Genomic DNA, 21,606 nt, shown 5'->3' on the forward strand with positions numbered 1-21,606 from the left:
AGGTCAGGACCAGGGCCAAGGCAGGGCCCCAGCATTGGCAGGCTTGGGCAGGGCAGGGCCCGGGTAGTGCAGTACCCAGTCAGGGCTGGGTCAGGGCAGGACCAGAACTGGGGCAGGGTCATGGCCAGGAAAAAAAAACCCTAGAGGCAGGGTCACAGCCAGGGACATGACAGGACCAAGGCAAGGGCCAGGACAGGGCCAGAAGCAGGGCAGAACCAAGGTCAGGGCAGGAATATGGCACCGCAAGGGCTTGGGACAAGGCAGGGTCGGGGCCAAGGCCAGGGCAGGACCAGGGCCAGTGGAGGCCAGGGCAACGCTAGGGTAGCACAGGGCCAAGACAGGGCAGGGCCATTGTAGAGCAAGGACCGGGCCAGGGGATGGCAGGGCAGGGACAGGGAAGTCCAGGGCCAGAGTCAGGGCCAGGACATGGACAGGGCAGAAACAGAAATATGGCAGGATCAGAAAGGGGCTAAGGCAAGGTCAAGGCCAGAGAAGGACCACAGAAAAAGAATGGCCAGGGAGGGCCCAGAACAAGGGCAGTCCAAAGACAGGGCCAGGGCAGGGCAAGGCCAGGGTAGGGCAGGGTCAGGGTAGGGTGAGGGTAGGGCCAGGGCAGGACTAGGATAGCACAGGGCCAAGGCAGGGCCAGGGCAGGGCAGGTCCAACGAGGGGTCAGAACAACAGCAGGATCAGGGCAGAACCAGGACCAGGACAAGGCAAAGCCAAGGCCAGGGCAGGGCAAGGCCAGGGCAGGGCCAAGGCAAGGACAGGGCTAGGGTATCATAGAGTATGGCGAAAAACAGGGCAGGGCCATAATAGGGGCAGGACAAGAAACAGAGCCCAGGCAAGCCTAGGGTGAGGGCCAAGGTAGGGCCAGGGCTGGGTCAAAGCAAGCATAGGGCCAGGGCAGGGCCAGGGAAGCATAAGGCCAAGGCAGGGCAGGGCCAGGACATTGCCAAGACCAGGGCAGGACCAGAAAATGGCCAGGGCAAGGACAGGACCAGGTTTGGGGCAGGAGCAAAACACGGGCAAGAACAATGCAGGTTCATGGCACAACCAGGGTCCAGGACAGGGTCAGGGCAGGGCCAAGGCAGGGTCTGGGCCATGGCAAGATCAGAGACAGGGCTCAGGCTAGGATAGTGACAGGGCCAGAATCAGGGGAAGGGCAAGAGCAGTGCAAGGCAAAGGTAGGGCCAGGCATTTCAGGGTCAGGGCCAGGGCAGAGCTACAGTAAGGTTTCAAGCAGGGAAGGGCCAGGGCCAGGACAGGGCCAAGGGCTGGGTTAGGACCAGGGCACAGCCAGAACAGGGGAAGGGCAAGAGCAGGGTAAGGGTCATGGCCAAGGCCAGGGTAGGGACAGGGCCAGAAATATGGCAGGACCAGGGGAAAGGCCAAAGTCAGGGCAGGGCATGCTATGGCCAGTACAGGACAGGACCAGAGCTGGTCCACAGAGACGGCAGGGCCGAGACCAAGGCAGAGCCAGGCCAGTGCCAGGGCGGAGGCAGTGTCAGGGCACGTCCAGGGTGGGGCCAGGGCCAGAGCCAAGCCAGGGCACGGCCAAGGCAGGGTAGGGCAGGGCAATGGCATGGCTGGGTCCGTGCTGGGACAGGGCAGAACAGGGGAAGATGATGGTAGGGGCAGGGCAGGGACAGGCCAAGGTAGGGCCAGGACACCTCCAAGTCCAGTTCAGGGCAAGGGCTAAGGCTGGAGAAAGGCCAGGGCCAGGGCCAGGTCTGGGCTAGGGCCAGATCCAGAGCAGGGCCTAGCCAAGGCTAGGGTGAGGGCCAAGTTAGGACCAGGGCAGGGTCAAAGCCAGAGTAGGGTAAGGGCAGGGTCAGGGCAGGTGATGACACAGCCAGAGCACGGCAGGGCAGGGTGGTGCCAAGACCAGGGGCTGATCAGGGTCAGTTCAGGGCTGAGGAAAGGCTAGGGCCAGGGCAGAGCAGGGGCAGGGCCATGGCAGAGTCAGGGCAGGTCCTTGGCAGGGCCAGGGCAGTGGCAGGGGCAGGGCCTGGATAAGGGTAGGGCCAGAACCAGGGTTACAGCAGGGCCAGGGACCCGGCTTGGCCAGGACAGGGTCAGAGCCAGGCCATAGTGAGGGCAGGGCAAAAGCCAAGGAAGGGTCAGGACAGGTCCAGGGAGGGGCCAGTGCCAGGCAGGGCCAAGACACAACCAGGGCAGGGTAAGGCAGGGCAATGGCACCACTCAGCCATGGCAGAGCGAGGTCAGTGCCAGAGGAGAGCAGAACAGGCAGGGCCATGGTAGGGCCTGGGCAGGAATGGGCCAAGGCAGGGCCAGGATACATCAGGGCCAGGATATGACCAAGGCCAGGTCAGGGCCCTAACAGGACTAGGACCATGACCGTTGGCAGGACCAGGGTCAGGACAAGGGGCGGGGCCAGAGCCAAGGCAGGGCGAGCACAGATTCAGGGAAGGTCCAGGGCAGAGGCAGGGCCAGGACCTGGGCCAGTGAAGGGCCAGTGCAAGGGTAGGGCCAGGGCAGGGCAGGGCTGGGACAGGCCAGGTAACGGTAGGGCAGGTCGAGGGCAGGGCCAGGCCGAAGGCGTACAACCTACCTAGGTTGAACCATGAAAACATCCAAGACCAGAACAGATGAGTAACAAGTAATGACATTGAAGCCATCAGAAAAAGTCTCCCGGTAAAGAAAAGCCCAGAAACTGATGGCTTCACTGCTGATGGCTTCCCACCAAACATTTGAAGACCCAGTACCAACCTTACTCAAACTATTTTGAAAACAGGAGGGAATACTTCCAAACTTATTCTGAGGCCATTATTACCCTGGTACCAAAATCAGACAAAGACATCACAGAAGGAAACTACAGGCCATTATCTCTAATATTGGTGCAAAAATCCTCAACAAAATTCCAGCAAATCAAATTCATTATATTTGATTCAAATTCAAAACAATACATTAAAAAGATAATTCATCATGATCAAGTGGGGTGTATCCCTGGGATGCAAGGGCCATTCAACACACAATCAGTGTGATACACCATATCAACTGAATAAAGGACAAAAACAGTATGATCGTGTCAATTGAAACTGAAAAAGCATTTGATGAAATTAAACATCCCTTCATGCTATAAATCCTCAAAAAACCAGGTACAGAAGAAACATACCTCACCATAATAAAAACCACATGAGAGAGACCCACAGCTAGAATCAGACGGAATGCGGAACATGGAAAGCTTTTCCTCTAAGATCTGGACTATGATAAGGATGCCACTGTCACCACTGGTATTTAACACAGTACTGGAGATCCTGGTTAAAGCCGATGGTAGAGGGCGGGTTGGTGCGCTATTGGGGGCTACACTGTCCGCGGCAAGGGGCTGGTTTGGGGGCGATACACTGCCTGCGGCGGGGTGCGGGTTAGGGGTGCTGTCGGGGGCTACACTGCCGGCAGCGGGGTGCGGGTTAGGGGTGCTGTCGGGGGCTACACTGCCTGCGGCGGGGTGCGGGCTGGGTGCGCTATCCAGGGCGTCAGTCCCCACGGCTGGGGGATGGTGGGGGTGCTGTCAGCTATCTGGGGCTGTACTGCCCGTTGTGGGGAACATGTTGGGGACCTTAAAGATCCGTGGCTGAACTCTTCACGGCCGGGAGCAGGTTGCAGCGCTCTCCGGGCTGTCACTGCCCGCGGCAGGGGGGTGGGTTGGGGATCCAATCTGTGGCTGTATGGCTCACGGCAGGGGGCAGGTTGGGGGAGTTATCTGGTGCTGCAGTGTCCGAGGCGGGGACGGGTTAGGCGCGTTACTGGGTGCCACACTGCAGTGGCGAAGCGGGGGCGTTAAGGGCACTATCCCCGGGCCAACAGCGGGCGGTGGGTTAGGGGCGCTCTCAGGGGCTGCCCTGCTGGTGGCGGCAGAGGTTGCAGCAACAGCAGCGGTCTCCAAGGTAGGAGGCTTCCTCCTCTCCCCGGACTCCGGACTCTAGAGGGCGACCTCCTCCTGCGCCTGCTCCGGCGCAGCGCGCACAGCATTTCCGCGGGAACCCGGAGCACAGCGGGGCCGGCTAGTTCCTGGCTCTCGCGCTGCGTTGCGGAGACTCCCTGTGACCCCCAGGCACGCTGGACACGGAGTAGCAGACACCACAGGGGCACTGGGCCCTGTGGGTGGAGGCATCAGGATCAGGAACCTGCACGTGGGTGGGAGGGCTGGCTGGGTCTGAGTTCCTGCTAGCTCTGCGCCCCGAGGAGTGTAGCCCTGGTGGGCCAAGCCGTTCCTGTGGACTGGGGAGCCAGGCAATGTGGTGTTTCCAGGCCCCAGTTCCTGGCCAGCTTGGGCCGAAAGGAGAGGCTGGACTTCGAGGGTGGGTATGAGTGCCTTCCCTGAGACTGGCCCCTGCCACCCAGGCCAGCATGAGAAGGTGAGGCTCTAACGCTACCACTCCCTGTATTCTTCTCCAGGTTTTTTTGGCTTTGCCTGCCCAGCTGCTCCGCGCCAGGTGGAGGAAGAGCCACATACTGGAGGCTGGAGCCTGCAGATGGCCTGGGGCTGCCGCTCGCCTTGCTGTGGTTGGTGGCGGCTACAGAGACCGCAGCGTGCCAGAGTGGTAGGAGGACAGCAGGCTGCAGCCATGGCAGGGGCAGGGCTGCAGGGGTGGCTAGGTGGTAGGAGCTTTGTAGGGTGTGCTAGTGCATTGAGGGCAACAGCAGTGATGGTTGTATTGACATCTGCGCTAGTGGTGGCAGCAGCAGCCCTTAGGGGGCCAGGAAGGGGGAGTAGGAGCACTGCGGGACCTGCCCGGCCGGACCTTGGGTGAGTAGGAAGCTTTGGGTGCTGTACAAAGGGCCTCAGTGGAAGCGAGAGAGGAACAGCCAGGGCAAGGAGGAGTCCTCCCCATTCTCCTGCAGTCCCTGCAGGGCACCCTCCTCCTGCTGGCGCATGAGCCAGGTGTGAGTGTCAGCACATTATCTCTCTTCTTTTTTTTTTCATTCATTTTAAATAATTAGGCAACCACGATTCAGAGAGGTTGTGTAATTAGCCCATGATCCCATAATTAACAAGTAGCCAACCCATGATTTGAACATGAGCCTACCTGGCCCCCAAATCACTTCTCTTGAGACCTGTGCAGCAATGGGATCAAGGTACGGGTCCAAATCAGATCAGTTCAGAAAGTCACATTTTGTTTTACGGTAACACTCTTTAGAGTCCTTTTTAGAAGCTTGGATAGTTCAGAAATTTGTCCTAATGTACTTGACAATTGCAGTGGTAACCAGCACCTTATTTTTTTTTTTTTTTTTTTTTTTTTTTTTGAGACGGAGTCTCACGCTGTTGCCCAGGCTGAAGTGCAGTGGCGCGATCTCGGCTCACTGCAAGCTCCGCCTCCCGGGTTCCCGCCATTCTCCTGCCTCAGCCTCCTGAGTAGCTGGGACTACAGGCGCCCGCCACCGCGCCCGGCTAATTTTTTGTATTTTTAGTAGAGACGGGGTTTCCCTGTGGTCTCGATCTCCTGACCTTGTGATCCGCCCGCCTCGGCCTCCCAAAGTGCTGGGATTACAGGCTTGAGCCACCGCGCCCGGCCCTTATTTTTACCATCAACGTTTTTAGGGCAGATCTCACTCAGCTGGGCTACAGGGCCCTAGGTTTTCCATAAGCAACATCAGGCAAGTCCTGGAGAGGAATAGTTTGCTGCAGGTGGTCTGCATATAGACTATGTTATGTTAATTATATTTTGCTCACATTCAAAGGAAATGTTAATTGATTTCTCTACTTTCTGACTTCTCTATGTGGTTTTCCCTTTAGGCAAGTACCTTGCCTAGTTCCATAAAGCTTTTCCTTTTTCTCCAGAGTCCTTTTTTTTCCCCATAAGTTTTCTGTATTCTCTTGATTTTTTGTTTGTTTGTTTCTTCTCTGCTTTTCTTGGTGATTTTTTCTTCTATTATTATGCTCATGCCAGCTAAATATTCTTCATTTTTCAATAGAATCAAAAGCACATAGAATTTCAGGATTTTAAGGGATCTTAGAGACTAAACAAAATATTCTTTAGTATTTCTATCTGTGTTGAACGTCTGGGTCAAGTGGTTGTTCAGGTGAAGAACCTGAAACTCAAAGAGAGTAAGTGATTTCTTTGGGTATACTTTGTAGCATAAATGAGATTCAAACTCAATTTCCTTAATTCAAAGCCTAGTCTTCTTGTGTATCATCCTGTCGGTGAGTGTTTTAATAATAGAAAAGAGAGAGTGGGTCTAGTGATCCCAATGGAAGAGGATGAGAATGGAATGACCTGGTGAACCTTAATGGAAGCAGATAAGACTGGAATTAGCAGTCTATGACTATTCTCTCTTTACACCCTCACCGTATTTTATTCATTTTAATTGTAGACCTAGTGTTACATGTTTCTGTCCTTGTTTCTTATCACATATCCCTACTTGAATATAGGGTGGAATCTGTCTTTTGTTTATATTTTTGGCTTCTCTCAGGATATGGCATGATTTTATAGGTGCAGTGAATAAAGAAATACAATGTTTTCTAAAGTTGTGTTTTTTTTTAATAGGAGGAAGCAACAAAACCATCAACTAGCAAAAACAAAAATGGTGTTATTTAAAGTGCTCGATGAAAGCAAACAAATAATAATAATTTTGTTTTTTGTGTACAAAAATTAGAGGTGGTAAGTTAGTGAATATCTCTAAAAAAGTATTGGCTTAAATGCTATTATTAAACAAAAAAATCCAAGTGTGGCAGCTCATGCCTTAATCCCAACACTTTGGGAGGTCGAGGTAGGCAGATCACTTGAGCCCAGGAGTTTGAGACTTGCCTGGGTAACATGGCAAAACCCGGTCTCTGTTTTTAAAAAAACTGCAGCACAGTCCGGTAGTCCCAACTACTTGGGAGGCTGAGGAGAGAGGACCACTTGAACTGAAGAAGTTGAGGCTGCAGTGACCTATAATCCCATCACTGCACTCCATTCTAGGTGACAGAGCAAGACCCCGTCTCAAAAAAATAAATAAATGCAAAACAAAAAGGAAAGTTGTAGACCCAAATATAATATTTTTTTTGCTATTTTTCTCATATTACAAACTCCTTTTTTCTGAAACTATATCAAACCTGAAGTTATTTTTTCTGTTATTTTTATTTTATTTAAATATTCGTGAATGGAGATAGACTTTGTATATTTGAAATTTACAGTAACTCATAGTCTCCTGAATGTATCTGTGAATAACATTTTATAGATAAGTCATCAGCAGGATCAGGAGAAGAGGAAAATATAGGATCATCCTGCAGTTCTAAGGTACTGTCTACTGTCATTATAAGTATCGAGGGATATTAAATCATACAGTGGGATGCTTGGGCTTTACTTTCTCACCTGTGTGTACTCCCGTAAAGGAATTATTTTCTCACATTTCAGGGTATAATGAATACAATAATTATGTGCTGAGTAGATTACTGCTGCATAGTACAATTCTGCTAATTTGTAGAATTCATTTAAGAAGCCAGCATAGTATAATGAAAAAAAAAAAAATACAGGGAATCACTTCGGGTTCTGAAGATAAGTTTGTCTAAAAACTAAAGAATTATTCCAGGTCAACCTAGGAGCAAATGTACAATTCTATGGCATATCTGGATGTGTAAATATCCTAATGAGATGCAGAGATAAAGAGTTTAAGCTGTAAGGTTTTTTTTAGAACTTGGAACTTGAAAAGATAGTGCCTAGGACTTGAAAGTATTGATATGTTTGGATCATCAGTGTAGATCTGCAAGGAACATTTTATGAGAAACAAAAGCATGGGAAATAGTCTACGTGTGGAAGTATAAAAACAACAATTTGGTTTAATAGTGTTTTAATTCTTTTTAACAGTAGAATGCTTTGAGTTTCTTTGTGGCAGTCATGCTTGTGGTAACATAAGTAGAAAATAATAATGGTGTATTCCAAGGCCACAGCTGTGGAAAGAGATGGGAACGGCCTGACCTCTTAGGTAGAAGCAGCTGGTGCATAGTGGTACCAGCACTGAGTGGAAGTCAAAAGATAGATTGGTGTCCTGGTCCTGTCACTTACTAGCTATGGAACCTTGGGAAAAATTATTTAACTTATTTGAATGTCAGTGCCCTTTTTCATAAAGATGGTACTGATATCTAGCTCTTAGGTATATGTAATGAACAAATGTGGCAAGAAATGTGAAAACATTTTGTAAACTGGAATATGTGTGTGCAAATATGGGACAAAATGAATCACAGTGGGATTCAGTGCCTTAATACATACTGCGAGTCTTTTTTTTTTTAACCTTTAGTGAGTACTGTCAAGTAGTTAGTACTGACAAGAGAACAATGAGAAAGTATAGCATAGGTATGTGGATTTCCAGATTGGAGTAGGGTAAGTTTTAGCGGTCTATTACTGGTGATATCCTACGGGAATAGGGTGATTTGGCACCCAGGACCTCCTAATAAGATTTTAAATGTTTTGACCTCAAATAAATTTCTGTCATTGTGTACGGACTGTGTGCTAGGCAGTAAGACAGTGAATACACAGGATGAGGGCTTATCCTAGAGTAGTAGGAACACAAAAACAAGGAAACAACAAACGCATAAGTCACTACAAGTGCTTCCTATAAAGAAAACAGAAAATGTTCAATTACAGAAAATTGAGGAAGTCTGTAGTTAGGATTGGGATGGGAGCGGGAGTTGAATTGTGTAGTCAGAGATCTTTCTGTGTGCCATTTAAGCTTCCTGTTAGAGGCTGAGGAAAAGCAAGCCCCGTGAAAGTCTGAAAGGAGGATATTCTGGACAGAGAAAAATGGATAACAATTGGAGTATGTGCACTTTTGTAATTTAGTTATAGTCAGTTGAAATATAATCTCACTTTTGACACCTTAACTGCATGTCTTATGAAATTTACATTACATAAAACTTTTATCTGGGGAAAGATAGAATCAAGGAAGATATCACATAGATGTGTTTGACTTAGAAGAAGAATAGAAGCCGGGCGCGGTGGCTCACACCTGTAATCCCAGCACTTTGGGAGGCAAAGGCAGGTGGATCACGAGGTCAGGAGATCGAGACCATCCCGGCTAACACGGTGAAACCCCGTCTCTACTAAAAAATAGAAAAAATTAGCTGGACGTGGTGGCGGGCGCCTGTAGTCCCAGCTCCTCAGGAGGCTGAGGCAGGAGAATGGCATGAACCCGGGAGGCGGAGCTTGCAGTGAGCCAAGATCACGCCACTGCACTCCAGCCTGGGCGACAGAGGAAGACTGTCTCAAAACAAAACAAAACAAAAGATGAATAGAAATTTGTCAGAATAGTAGAGGAAAACATTTCAGATATAAAGACTGGAGTGTACACTGATGAAGGGGTAAAGAGAAAGTCATATTGGAAATTATTAGTACTAAATAACAGGCTTAGTGTGGTTACAAAGGTACTATTATAAAGTGAAGGAAAATATACAGTATTTATCTGTTTCTTTTGGATTTTTAATTTTTTTTGTTTCTGATGGTTTTGTTCACTGATGTTGGGTGGATGAAATTGTGAGTGAATCTATGAGATGAATGTATGGCTTGACTCTGGTGACATCTAGTGTCTTTCCATGTGGTTTGTTGAAGTTTTGGAGAATTAGAAGTATTTTTTCAAGAAGATTAAGCTTTAAACTCTCATTTTATAAAAGAAAAATATGTTTTTTTGTTCATGTTTATAAAGACTATAGCTTTTATCTAACTGTTCTAAGTAGTTCATTTTAATGAAATGTATGGCTTTTTGAGCAGAACAAGACTTAAAATGACACCAGAGGAAGAACAAGACAGGCTTCAAGGATGTGAAAATAACCAGCTACAGTTATGTAAAAATTTAATTTCAAATTTCTGGTTTTCCTTGCTTTGGTAACATAGCATACTTCAAATGAAATTACCTTTGGACTGTCCCTTTAGAATCAGTTGATTATAATTTAATATTTAATTTGAAAACATTTTAATTGGCTATAAAACTGAAAATATTCTCAGAATCTATAGTGATTTACAGCTAATCTTTTCCCTTGGAAATGAAGCTTAAAAGTTCCTGAATATTGTTTGCTGTTCATTTTTATAACATCCTAAATAATAAAAAAGGTAACATCAAATATTGAATTATAATTTTAAGCAATCAAAATTATGAACAATTTAACACTGATGGCTGCTGACTTGGGTTCATGTTAAAGGAGTAATCATTGCTAATGGGTCAAAATTTGCAACTTTATATATTATGGGTCACTAATACTATGATGAAAAATGTATTCTTCAGTGTGATTTTTTATTTTATTTTATTTTTTTTCCGAGACAGAGTCTTGCCCTGTGGCCCTGGCTGGAGTGCAGTAGCTGGATCTTGGCTCACTGCAACCTCCACCTCCCGGGTTCAACCAATTCTCCTGCCTCAGCCTCCCGAGTAACCGGGATTATAGGTGTGCACAACTACTTCCAGCTAATTTTTTGTATCTTTAGTAGAGATGGGGTTTCACCAGGTTGGCCAGGCTGGTCTTGAACTCCTGACCTCATGATCTGCCTGCCTCGGCCTCCCAGAATGCTAGGATTACAAGTGTGAGCCCCCACACCTGTCCCGTGATTTTTAATTGACTTTAGTATCTGTGTTCAGGGAGAGAATGGGGTCATAAAGTCAACCCAACTGCCTGTCACGAGAATGGGAGCTTTGGTGTGAGGGTATAAACAGTAACTTTCTAACTTATTTCATAGAGCAAATCTGTAACTATTGTTAAAATTTTTTAACCTGTTATTAGTGGACCTTGGAATATATTGAAACTTAAGACCATAGTCTATGTAGAACAGGTATATAACAGTATCATTTTATAGTACATGATTTGAATTAAATTGTTAGAATTTGGCTTTGTTTTCTGATTAGTGTCGATTTTGATTGCCTAATCACCAGTTAGTAATCTTTGGAAAAAAGCACTCAAGTATGCACTGTTTGTTGAGTATCACTATTTCAGGCACACTGAGATAAAATCTTCCTAAGTGAAGGATGCCTTTGTAATACTGCAAATCACCTTTTAATTCATTTTGGTAAATTAAACACATAACGAATTAATTTTAGTCCAAACAGTTACAAAGTTAACATTGATGGTTGATATTTTTTCCCTATTTTAGGCTAATGCAAATTATTTTTAACTTACTAATTACAATCCAGTGATTGGGAGTAGATAAACATAGATTAAGAAGTTTAACAGTTAAAGTTTTATTATTTTTTAACTTTTATTTTTCCATACTTGATTATTTAATGACAAAGTTATCTTTAAAACATGCACCCTGACAGAAAAGACATCTGACAAACAAAACTAGCAAATTAATCTTCCAGTTTGCATCTGCAAAATATGTCTCTACAAACAGAAGTGAACAAGTACTGTAATAGACAGCATACATCTTTATATGCAGGACTCCTTTGTGTGCAAAACTAGGAGAAAGCATGGGTCAAACAAGGCAAATGAGGGTGGAAAAAACTTTAAAACTTCATCACAATTGAGTTGAAGGAGAGTTTGAATGAAATTTGTGAGGAATCCAAAGCTTCTATTGTTCAGAGGAAGAGCCACTACAGGAAGAAGAAATGAGAAGAACATACCCTCTAATTTGACAAGTAATATACATGACTGCTAGGAAAAAAATGCATCTGGAGTTCTCCTGTGTGTGATATTCCAGATATTTTCTGAACAAAAATAGTTCAGTCTCATAAATGTCTTTCCATTTCATTTCTACTCTAGGTCTCTGGAATATGCTTGCCAGTCACCTTCTGATTTTTATTTTAAAAATGAAAATAAAGTATGCTGTGAAAATAATAACAAACCTGACACTGTATATGTTTTTAACACAGACCAGGAGAATTTTTATAATGACACAGAAAGTACAAAAGCAAGGAACCCAGAAGTGGTTATCACTGAAATAAAAGAAGACCAAGAGTGTTACAGGCACATGATGAAAAAAATCACCAAAATAACACTAATTGCAAATAGGACATCAGAAATACGCTGCCTCAGTTTAGTGATCCAAAAAGTCTTTTAGATTTGTGGCTTACCTCCTCCAGAGAAATGGAGCATGTGAGTAAACAAAACGGCATGGTGCTTCTCTTGTTAACAGACATTTATAATAATACAAAACCAATACAGAACTTGTTCCAGAAACCATTATATCATAATTGCAGTGCAAATAACTATAAAAGAATAGAACTTGGATTAGAAAATGTGCATTCCTCTCCATCACAGTGACAGAACATCAAAAGTACATCTGGAAGAACAGTTACGGCACAGTATACAAAGACTGAAGAATGAAGTAGGCATATTAAAACTAGAGTTCGTGACTTCGAAGAAAGAAAAAGTTCAACTTGAGAAAGACCTAGAGGGCCACTTGCTGCTACGTGGTTTTTTCTCTTGATCAATTATCTGGTGCATTGTAGTTTTTTACTTATGAAAAGCTCTTGTGTAAAATGGGGCTACTAAATACATAATTGTGTGTGGAAATAGATTATTTTTCTATCTAAATGATAGAAGCTCAGGAGAACATTCTACAGTCTTTGTTTCTTAATCAACCCAAGTCTGTCTATCAATTTTCCAAGGGGCATAGGGACAGGGAAACTAATCTATTCATATGCCATGGATATGGATGCTTGTGAACTAGGGTAAGCATATAGGAAATTGCTTAAATAATGTAATGAGCTCTAGGACCTAATTTTTCCCTATTGAAGATGAATTGCACTTACTTAATAAAGTGGGAAATAAATGGGAAGGAAGCAGTGACATAAAAATCCATCCCTCCTTGAGAGTTGGAACAAATATTTATACTCAAAGGAATCAGTATATTGTATGTTATGCTTTCAGGTGTGCAAGTTGATTCATTTCACTCAATATGTTGGGGCTTATAATTTCATTATGACCACCTTAAATATATTTGAAAACAAATGTAGATAGATATATCTATTTTTTAATTACCACTTTTACATGTTTCTGTCAAATCAGATTTTAATGTGATTTTATTTAATAGAGTATACGTTTTTGGATGTATAACTTTATCATACAAGTACCATAGATTCTCAGCCAAAAATTTAGTTTTTGACTCCAAAGTAGAAACCTGATGTCTGTACATCGAGTTTTAAAGATAGACAAAAATCTGGTGATACCCACCTTTAAAAGTAAAAGTAGATGAGGCCTGTCAGCCCCTGCTGAGGCAATAAGTTACTTTCCCAAAGTGATACTTTGAATTCTTGTGATTAATTTGATGAATGTATCAGGTAATTTATCTGACTCAGCATTATGAAATAGTATTATTGGTTTTGTGTCATAAAATGCTAGCAAATGCCACTTTAGAAGCTTTGGATGAGTCATTTAATCTTTTTTGATAAAGCATCTGAAGTAAATAATTACTTTCACTGTCTATTCCCCAGCAATAAAATGTCGTGGTTAGTGAATGTGAAATTTGGAAAGCATCTCATTTTCCAGAACTCTACTAGTATTTCAACAGTTTCATTCTCCTTCTTCTGTGGTTTCATATTTTGGTTCCTGTATTTCACCAAGCACCATCACAGTTTTGAAGTCCTAGGATCCGAATGAAAAAAGAAAGATAAAAGATAGTGGGGAAAGCTTACCCCAGAGAGGGAAAAGCTTCGTTTCTGTTTGTTCCTGAAGCCCCACAATGTCACATTCTCTAAATCTGGCCGTCAGTGTAAACTCCAGGAGGTAAAGATAGAAGAGGACAGATTTCATGGCTTTGTCCTTTTATTTCTCTGCTTCTGCTCGTCACAAGAGGGTGAAATTTACATTAGACAGCAAAGAGTGGATGGGAAAACACAAATTTGGAACGGGCCCTTTTTGAAAGTTTGGAAAATTGTGTTGTATTCACTCAAACAGAAATAAATCAGACTTTATATGAATTTCAAAGGAAAAAATCACACTATAACTTACATTAATAATTATATAATGATAAAATGAAAGTAAGCACAAAGTATTTTAATGACTTACCATGACAGACTGAAGTTATAAAATGAATGAAGACAAAAAAGTTCTTTCTGTTGGTTAAAATAATGACAATTATTCTCAGTATCAAACTTTCATTGCAGCTTGCAGAAAAAATGAAAAAGTGCAGAAATAAGAAAATGGAAGTGTCAAGAAACCTAAATGCTGATGACAGTGACAATGATGATAATCATGATGAATTAATTTAAGAAAGGAGCAGAAAACCTGATAATCATCAGTTTCCCAGGCAGAAGAGTGAAGAGTATAATAGGTAAGCTTATAGCAATATTTGATAGTAGATTATTGTTATTGTACTATCAAATGAATTCTAATTTCAGGTAATATGCATGCTTAATGAATTTTATACTTTCACTAGGGATATTCTGTCTTGTGGTAATCAGAAAAATGCAAGTTAACAAGCAATTAGATACAGTTTTTCCAAGCATATTCGTATTTTATAAAAAAATAACTAGTGTGGGCAAATGTGAAAAAAAAAGTTCTCTCATACACTTATTTGGTAAATCTTTATTGAAGGGTAATTTAGTAGCATGTATCAAAATTTCAAATATGTTATTCCTTTAATGTGTCAGCTTTACTTCTGAGACTGGATCCTGCAGGAAATATGACTTTACACATACACACAAGTTATGGACATTTATTACATGTTATATATAACATACAATAGGCCAACATATATTTTCTGATATATGTATCTGTGTGTGTGTGTGTGTTTCCCTACTGTATGTTACATATATACGTTGGCCTATTGTATGTTATATATATATATGTTGGCTACATGCATATAGATACACATACACACACACATATATGTCTTATGTATTTCTATGTGTATGTTTGTAACGTGTTTATAAAACATCTCAAGTATAACAAAAGTGTGTTGAGGATATTAATATATGTTACATGCTTATATATGTTAAGAATTTTCATTATAGCATTGTCATATCAAAAAGCTGGAGATAGTCTAAAATCCCATTAATGAGGAAATAGGTAAATTGTCATACCCATTAAATAATGTAGTTTGAAACTCTCTTTTAAAAATGAGGTTGGAGCTATAGTATACTGATTATTTCATCAGTAAAATATATTTAAAACATTTATTTTGATAACACATCTTAAATACATTTTGTTAGAATATAATATTGTAATTTATTTTTTTTGAGATGGAGAATCGCTCTGTCGCCCCGGCTGGAGTGCAGTGGTGTGATCTCGGCTCACTACAAGCTCCACCTCCCAGGTTCATGCCATTCTCCCGCCTCAGCCTCCCAAGTAGCTGGGACTACAGGCACCCGCCACCATACCCGGCTAATTTTTTGTATTTTTAGTAGAGATGGGGCTTCACCATGTTAGCCAGGATGGTCTCGATCTCCTGACCTTGTGATCTGCCCGCCTCAGCCTTCCGAAGTGCTGGGATTACAGGCATGAGCCACCGTGCCTGGCCTGTAATTTCTTAATACTTATAGTATCTATTGAGTTGCAAAAGGAGACTACATGCTACCTTGGCACTTCACGTTACCAACAAAATTGCTAGTTACGACATTTGCTTTTTTTTGTTCTCAATGCATGAGTGCTCAAATATTGAATTCTCAGAATAATCTGAATATTCCCAAGGGATTGCACATGGGGATCTGTATTCCATGTAAATATTCGGCGTATTGGTAAAACTTGTTAAACTATATCAAAGGATCTTTGATCTGCCGAGTCAGGAGTTGACCAGTTTTTTCCTGTAAAGAGCCACATAGTAACTATTTTAGGCTTTCTGGACCAGAAGGTTTCTGACATCTTTCACAGACAATAAATGAATAGGTGGCACTGTGTTCCAAGAAAACTTTACTTACAAAAACAGGCAGTGGGCTGAATTTGGCCCACAAGTACTGATTTGCTGACTCCTGTGCCAAACCAGGGTGCTGCTAATGCAGTGAACCTCCTGTTTAGGGGCACTCTGAATGCCTGCCATTATCCTTTTAAAAGACATTTCAGCATGCACGGCACCATATTTTACCACAGTGACTTCCTATGATATAATTTACAAAAATTCAGTTGACAAAACAAGATTATTTGAATTTTCATCTTTTTTCATCTCATAGAATTTAATATTTTAGTATGACAAACCTTTTTGTATATTTGATGAGTGTAAAATATCTCAGAGTTGGGTGATTTTTCTCAGGTAGGAAATACTGCCCTTTAGTCTTTCTGTGGTCTTTATTTATAAGCATGAGCCAAAATGATAACCAGCTTTATAATACAGAAATGTTCAAGGGGTTTTTAGTTCTATAATTTTATGAAGTTATTTATTACCTTTGTCTGGCTTTTAAAATGCCATATATATATAATTTTTAAAAACTATTAAGGTGTTAAAACACACCATGTAATTAATCCTTAATCATTATGAAAGGATTGAAAAATACAGTTTAACAAGAAGAAAATTAGATCATGCATGATAATGCTACGTGGGCATGATGTCCTTAAAATTAAACTGCTTGTACTCATGGCCTCAAGTTTCCTTTCCATTCACTCTTGAACTCACTGCCATAATTTTCACTCTCACCACTCTCCAGAATTGTTATTCTCAATGTTGTCACTGATTTTTCACTGTAACGCATCTAGATATAATTTTTTAGATCTCGTTTTATGTAACCTATCAACAATACTTTCACTTTCTTCACTGGCTCTCAGAATCTCACTCTCTGGCCTAGATTTTCCTCCTGACTTTCTTGTCCATCCATCTTAGCCTGTTTTGGTTACATCTCCTCGTCTTCTACCTTTCACAGATTAAAGTGACCCAGGGCTTAGTTCTTGAGGTTTTTTCTTCTGACTTTTACCAGCTTGTATATGCTAATGATTTTCAAATTTATATCTCCAGCCCATTTCTCTCCTTAATTTCAGACCTATATATCAGCCTGTCTACTTGACATCTCTCCTTGATTAGCTATTGGATATGTCAAGTTTATCAGATCCAAAATCTGGTTACTGATGTTCTTCCTCCTGCCTGCCCCTTATGTAGTCTTGTTGTTCCATTAATAATGACTCTTGCAAATGCTCTGCCAAAAACCCTGGTGTCCTCCTTGACTCACACATTCTCTCTCTGTCTCCCTCCCCCGACCCCCATCTCTGACACTCCACAGCCAAGATGTTGGCAGATCTCATCAGGTCTAACTTCACAATATATCCAGAAGCCAGTCACATCTTTCATGTCCAAGCCACTCCACTGTCATCTGATTGGCCATCTAGAGTAGTGTCATAGACTGCTAATAGGTCTTTCTGTTTCTCCATGTTTAATCCTCTTTTTGTCAATTCTTTACCCAGTGAACCTATTAAAACATGTCACATTATGTCACTCTTTTGGTTAAAAACTTCTAATTGCCTCCCATTTCACTCAAAATATATGCCAGATTTTCTCCTAATACTCCAAAGGAACCACAGGATCTGACTTCCTATTTTCCTGACTTATGCTTCTGCCTTTCTACTCTTTCCACTCTGCTGCAGCCACACGGAACTTCTTTCTATTTTGTGAACACACTCTGCATCCCTCTGTACTGGGCGGTTGACTCTGTATGGAGTTAGATATCCTCCTTGCTTACTCCTTCCATTTCTTCAGTTCTTTCCTTAAAAGCCACTCTCTCAGCAAGGTCTTGTCTAGCCATCCTAATATTTTCGCCACCTTGCCCCTCCTGCACACAAACACTCCTTTTTCCTGCTTGAGTTGTTCCTCTCTAACATACTATATATTTTGCCTCTGATGTTTTGTGTTTACTTGGCACTCATGAGTAGGATTTTTTCATCGCTGTGTTTTTCATTGCCTAGGAAAGGATATAATATAATAAGTAGCAACTCAATAAATGTTTACCGAATGAGTGAATAGAGTTTATCCTGGTATATGGTTTTAAACATTAATACTCACTTAAAATACAGTTTGACATGAGTTCATTCTGACAATTTTACCTGGCAATTATATGCCCTTTTTGGATTCTTTGGGCTCTTTTTAATGAGCTGTACTCTCTATATGAATGGTTTTCTAATTAGGGAGAAAAGCCCAATGTTGTGCGGGTTTTCACTATTCTATTACTGGTAATTATGATCATTTTAATCATGGTTCAAGGGATCACAGGAGTTTCAAACTTCATTAGTATTTTTTTAGGAATAAGAAAATATCAGGGTGGTAAATGCAATGGATGTAAAAATTATTTCCAAAGGATTATGAGCCCTTAGCATCTGAAATAAATAGAGAAAAGTTGAATTTTGCCAGGCGCAGTGGCTTACACCTGTAATCCCAACACTTTGGAGGCCAGGGCGGGTTGATCATTTGAGGTCAGAAGTTCAAGACCAGCCTGGCCAAATGGTGAAATCCTATCTCTACAAAAAATACAGAAATTAGCTGGCAGTAGTGGCGTGCCTGTAATCCCGGCTACTTGGGAGGCTGAGGCAGGAGTATCCCTAGAGCCTGGAAGGCAGACGTTGTGGTGAGCTGCGATCTTGCCACTGCACTCCAGTCTGGGCGACAGAGTGAGACACTGTCTCAAAAAAAAAAGTTGGATTTATTGTCTTCTCTAGTAAGAGATCTGTGCTGGTCAGGCACAGTCTCTTGTGATGGAGCAGCTGCTGATCCTTATATAAGATTTGTGGAAGAGTGGAGTTGAAGGCTTGGCCAACTCTCACAGGCATAACTGGGTTGACATCATCTGGAGCAATGTGGTTGTCTGCATGAGACTGTTGTGGATTAGTTAGCACTTCCAGGCATGCTGATGGGGGTGAGTTTGTCTCTGGATGTCTTTCAGAGGCAAGTGGCTGGCATTCGTTGGTTGGTGTTAGTGAGGCCAGTGTCATTGATTGACTAGATTTATAATTGGTTCTGGTTGGCTACCTGTTAGCATGGCTACAGGTCACCATTTTCCTTAGTGTGGCAATGTTAATCAGATGTTTTCTGTTTGAAAGTTACCTTCTATCAACTATGCTCAAAATGAACAATATTTCATATTCCAGAATTACATACTTTGAAGTTTGGGTCAAGAGGAGTCGTTTAATAAATGCTATCAGAGTTTTTAGAAGCTTAGTTTTAAACAGAAGACTAAGACTTAAACTCATCTACATGTATTTTTGGTAAATTATTGCTGGATTTATTTTTGTTTATTGTGTTTTTAAGGGCTCAGGCTGAACTCGTAACTAACATAATAATCTCCAATGGGAAATTGTAGCCTTTTTGTAAATCTATATAGGTATAGGATAGTGATATCCTTTTACATGTGTTTACTATAGAAAAAGTAATTACAATTTTCTACTGGTAAATCCAGCTTTTCATATTAGGAATAGATACTACACTATAAGTATACAAAAGTTTCTAATAAAATCATTCTATTTTCAAACAAAACTCTAATCAGAATAATGTCAATTTGAACTATATGTAAAGACATACAGGTATTTTAAAAATAAGTGTTTTTCCCTTTAAGGTAATTTCACAGTTTGTTTCAGGTTTTATGTGCTTCATGGTATTTTGAAAACTTAATTCAAATGAAACATATGAAAACAAAAACTGTGGCACAAATCCAACTGTGACCCCATGTCTAAGAGTCATTGCTTGCAGGCAGTGGCTCCAGCCTTTTAGCGTAGCATTCAAGTTTAGCATTCTTCCCTCAATGTTTACTTTCACGTGTTTTATACTTTACCTTTCAAGTTCCCAGGAAACAACTGGATGCCACGTGCCTAATCCCTGTGCTCACATTCTATTCTCTATGTAGAATGGTGTTCTCCTACTGTTTCTGGTTTTGTTTTGGTTTGTGTGTGTGTTTGTTTTGGCCTGGTGAGCTCCTCTTGTCTTCTGCCTCTTCCATAAAGTCTTCCTCATGCTCAGATACAATTTTTCTGGATCAGCTCTTCCATAGTGCGTTATGTCATAATTATCTGATTACGTGTTTGGCTATTTTTCCTGAGACAAAAAGCCGGCATGTGATGGCACGATCTTGGCTCACTGCAACCTCCACCTCCCGAGTTCAAGTTACTCTCATGCCTCAGCTTCCCAAGGATTACAAGCATGCACCACCACGCTGGCTAATTGGTGTATTTTTAATACAGTCAGGGTTTTGCCATGTTGGCCAGGCTGGCCTCAAGTGATCTACTTGCCTCAGCCTCCCAAAGTACTGGGATCACAGGTTGAGCCATCACGCCGGGCCTGGTTACCTGTTTTTGTTTTGTTTTGTTTTTGAGATGGAGTGTCACTCTGTCACCCAGTCTGGAGTGCTTGGCGTGATCTCGGCTCACTACAACTTCTGCCTCCTGGGTTCAAGCAATTCTTTCCCTCAGCCTCCCAAGTAGCTGGGATTAGAGGCGCCTGCCATGTCACCTGGCTAATTTTTGCATTTTCACAAAATACAAAAGAGGGTTTCACCATCATGACCAGGCTGGTCTTGAACTCTTGACCTCTTGATCCACTTGCCTTGGCCTCCCCAAGTGCTGGGATTACAGGCATGAGCCACTGTACCCAGCTGATTACCTTTTTTTTTTAAAGCTGAGAATATACATTTCCTTGTATGTGTTAGAACTTCAAAATGGATTTTGAATTAGTAAATAGAGATGAAGAAGCATATGAATTTCAGAATAATTCTTTTATCCTTTGTAAGTAGAATTATTGGAAACCATTGGCTTTTTAATGGATTTTTCAAAGTAGTGATCATCCCTTGCATATGAAGTAAGTAAAGAAAAATGCAAATTTGGCACGCCCAAGATGGCCGAATAGGAACAGCTACGACCTCCAGCTCCCAATGTGAGTGACACAGAAGACGGGCGATTTCTGCATTTTCAGCTGAGGTACCGGGTTCATCTCACTGGGGAGTGCCGGACAATTGGTGCTGGTCAACTGGTGCAGCCCAACCAAGGCGGGTGGATCACCTTAGGTCAGCAGTTTAAGACCAGGAGTTCAAGACCAGCCTGGCCAACATGGTGAAAGCCCATCTCTACCAAAAAAAAAAAAAAAAAAAAAAAAAGGCATGGTGGCGGGCACCTGTAATCCCAGCTACTCAGTAGGCTGAGGTAAGAGAATCACTAGAACCCTGGGCATGGAGGTTGCAGTGAGCTGAGATCACTCCAGCCTAGGTGACACAGTAAAACTCTGCCTCAAAAAAAAAAAAAAAAAAAAAAAAAAAACACCGAGGGTGGGGGACAAGAAGAGAAAAAGCTAGTGTATTATATATGTTTTTTCTATGAAGTCATGCAAATAACATGTTTTTTCTTTTTCTTTGGCTGTCAGAAAACTTGATCTAAGCTTAATTTTTTTATATTAGTAGTAATATGTTTTATTTGTCCTGTAATGCTACCCTTTCCATTTATAGGTTTATCCCCTTGTAGAAAATAATTGTATTTTATATCACCTATGAAAAATTACCTGTAAATTTTATGAATAGGAGAAATTACAAATACAGAGGCTTTATATAAAAAGTAGTTATAGATATTATTTATATTTTACATATTTACTTTTTATTTTATTTTATTTTATTTTTTTGAGATGGAGTCTCGCTCTGTTACCCAGGCTGGAGTGCAGTGATGCGATCTTGGCTCACTGCAAACTCTACCTGCCGGGTTCACGCCATTCTCCTGCCTCAGCCTCCTGACTAGCTGGGACTACAGGTGCCCACCACCATGCCCAGCGTTTTTTGTTTTTTGTTTTTTGTTTT

General features: G+C 42.3%; 1 long non-coding RNA gene across 1 annotated transcript; it reads left to right on the forward strand.

The window, feature by feature from the left end:
* The first annotated feature begins 4,002 nt into the window (after positions 1-4,002).
* On the forward strand, positions 4,003-14,198 carry LOC141409066 (uncharacterized). Its single transcript, XR_012427368.1, has 5 exons — positions 4,003-4,325; positions 4,423-4,568; positions 7,145-7,247; positions 10,261-10,378; positions 14,032-14,198. It is a non-coding gene; the product is annotated as an uncharacterized lncRNA (long non-coding RNA).
* The last annotated feature ends 7,408 nt before the right edge of the window (positions 14,199-21,606 follow it).

The sequence above is a fragment of the Macaca fascicularis genome, chromosome 18, assembly GCF_037993035.2.
Source record: "Macaca fascicularis isolate 582-1 chromosome 18, T2T-MFA8v1.1".
In the NCBI taxonomy this organism is placed as follows: domain Eukaryota; kingdom Metazoa; phylum Chordata; class Mammalia; order Primates; family Cercopithecidae; genus Macaca; species Macaca fascicularis.